General features: G+C 37.7%; 1 non-coding gene across 1 annotated transcript; it reads right to left on the bottom strand.

Annotated features, from left to right (window-relative positions):
- Positions 1-1,561: 1,561 nt before the first annotated feature.
- On the bottom strand, positions 1,562-1,668 carry LOC123238379. Its single transcript, XR_006505571.1, has one exon. It is a non-coding gene; the product is annotated as a U6 spliceosomal RNA (small nuclear RNA).
- Between the last annotated feature and the right edge of the window lie 1,064 nt (positions 1,669-2,732).

Here is a 2,732-nt window from a genome sequence, read left to right as displayed (position 1 = left end):
TTATCTCCCGCCTATAATTTCCCCAGGACATTTTTTTTTAAGTAAGCCAGTTCCCTTTTCCTTGCCACTCCTGTTTGCCATTACTGTTAATTGAAATATTTTCTGGAATTTGACATTTTGATTTTTCTAATTACACTGTTAGCTGGCTTCTGGATAGTCTCACAGACCTTCAGAATGACATAGCAAGGGGGAAAGAGGAAGATGGATCTTGGATCAGAAGGTTTTGATTTAAAGCTTAGCCTTGGCAAGTCAATTAAATTCATTGGGTCTCAGTTTCCTCATTTGTAAAATGAGCTAGATGATCTCAAAAGTTCCTTATAGTTCTAAGTCTATGATATTTCTCTTCAGTAGATAATTTATGTTTTCAAAGGCCTTTTGCTTCCTTCTGTAATTTTAATATCTGCTTAAACACTTTGACCTCTGTTTCTACTCTCTAATAGTCTTTTTAAAATTTATGTTAACTGAGGTGGATTTCAATTATTTTTGAAGGAAGCAATAGATTTTATATTATTTCCAAAAGCAGTTTCTATCTCAAATACCTTATGAGATTATATTCCTTTATCTGTCTTAGGCACAAATATTTCTGTAGTTATTTATCCTACTTCACTCTTAAGAAACTGTAATGTTAAGAGTTGTAATAATAATAGTAATAATGAGAATAATAATAATAATAAGCCCTCCTTTTATAGTTACTTAGGATTTGCAATATTTTCCTCATACAGCACTTTGAAGTAGGTAGTGTAAGTATTATTATCTCCATATTACAAATGAAGAAACTGAGACTCTAGAAAGAGGTTGAGTGACTTATCCAAGGTCAAAGAGATAGTGTGTGGTGGTTTTTGAAATCAAATCTCCGGATTCAAAGTTCTACATACTATCCATTTCTTAGAATTGGAGGGACTTCAGAGGCCGTCCAGCCCAAACCCCTATCCCAAATATGTATCCCAGTTACATGTAATGGTCATCTGGTGGCTAGATGACAGCTGGTCACTTATTCTTTACTTAAAGCCTTCCAGTGCTGAGAAACATTGCTTTCAAGGTAGTCTGTTTCATTTTTGGACAACTCTAATGATTAGAATAGCCAACTAACTAGAGATACAAAACTCCTTACCCTGTGACCTGAAGGCTAGTTGATGGGAGTATGGGAGGAAGTGTTTGGGGATAGTGACTGCATGTGCATATTATTTGTCATTTAATGTTTCCTTCATGTCAGAAAGCTTTCTATTTTAAATAAATTGCTTTTGTTCTTCCTTGATATGAGATCATGATAAATTCTGACAATCTGAAAAAAAGTTAGGAGAGAGTCAGGGGAAGCTAAAGAATCAAAAGTTTAGAGTTTAAAGGGACCTGAGACAGCAACAAATCCAACCTTGTCCTTTTATAGGTAAACAAACAGATCCAGATAGATTAAATAACTTCTCCAAGGTAATATGGTATCAGAACTGGAATTTGAATTCTAAATCTTGCATTTTTTTCTGTTTTACCATACTTTTATCAATGGTTTGACCCAAAAAGTGAAAAAATTTCTAGGTTAGCAGTTTAAGGCACTGTTACAGTTTTTTGAAATATGTAACACTTCATGACTTTGCTTGCCATCCTTGCTCAAGGGCCATCCTAATCTTCTCGGTATCATTCCAGATTCAGAATGTATCCTGCCAAAGTGAGCACACTGTAGCAAACATTTTAGGAAGAAAGAAACATAAACATATTTGTTGTTGTTCGCTCTGTTTTCAGAAATGACCAATGGTATCATGGGGGGATGCCTTGATTTGTGCATAGATTGAATTTAAATGAGGCAGAGTTTCACAAAGTTGTCAGCCTCCCTCTCCCTTCTGGAATCATCAAAGTCCAGAGGTAAGACAGAAGTCAGGATGGCTGGTGATGGTCCAGGATACAGTGGATGACCTTGGCATCTTCAATGACTGACCAAATACTAGGCACTCCACAGTGCCTACTTCCGCCGTCTTTATTATCTTTGGAATTAATTGTTCTCATCCACCCATTCCACCAGAAGAAGTCTTTCACAAAGTTGTCAGCCTCCTTTTCCCTTTTGGAGTCATCAAAGTCCAGAGGTAATACAGAAGTCAAGATGTCTGGTGTTGGCCCAGGATGCAGTGGATGACCTTGGCATCCTCAACGACTGACTGAACACTAGGCACTCCACAGTGCCTACTTCCACCATCTTTATTTATTGCCTCTGGAATAAATTGTTCTCATCCACCTATTCTGCCAAAGGAAGTCTTCACATGCGTGTGGCTAATATTCCCTTAACTCACCAACAGGTTTGAAACCTATTGGTTACCTTCAACCTGGTTTATCCCCTCTGCTGCATTGGTATTATTGAGGGGTGGCCATTGTGTGATGCTCCAGCTTCTTAGAGCCACAGGTGAGAATTGAATTATTATAGACACCAAAGGTAAACGAGCAGTCATGAAAAGGCCTTGGCAAACCCTCATACCATAGGAACCAGTCCTCTCTGAACACTCCGTGCATATTTGAGCATTTTGAATATCCCAAACGTATTTGTAGACTAAGGGAAAGGAAGTTGGATCAAAGAGAGAAAGATAGAGAAATGATCTAAAGTTGAATTGACCTCATAGCTAAGATTGGAAGTAGAGAATCAGAGCACCTAATTCATAGCAAAGCATTAGCTAGCTATTTGTCCTTCAACACAAGTCCCAGGTTGGTATCACTTAGTAGCCTGCTCTTTGCATGGCATTGTTGTAAAGGAG

The sequence above is a fragment of the Gracilinanus agilis genome, chromosome 2, assembly GCF_016433145.1.
Source record: "Gracilinanus agilis isolate LMUSP501 chromosome 2, AgileGrace, whole genome shotgun sequence".
NCBI classification, from domain to species: domain Eukaryota; kingdom Metazoa; phylum Chordata; class Mammalia; order Didelphimorphia; family Didelphidae; genus Gracilinanus; species Gracilinanus agilis.
The sequence above is the reverse complement of the archived record's forward strand: the minus strand, read 5'-3'. Positions and strand labels throughout refer to the sequence as shown.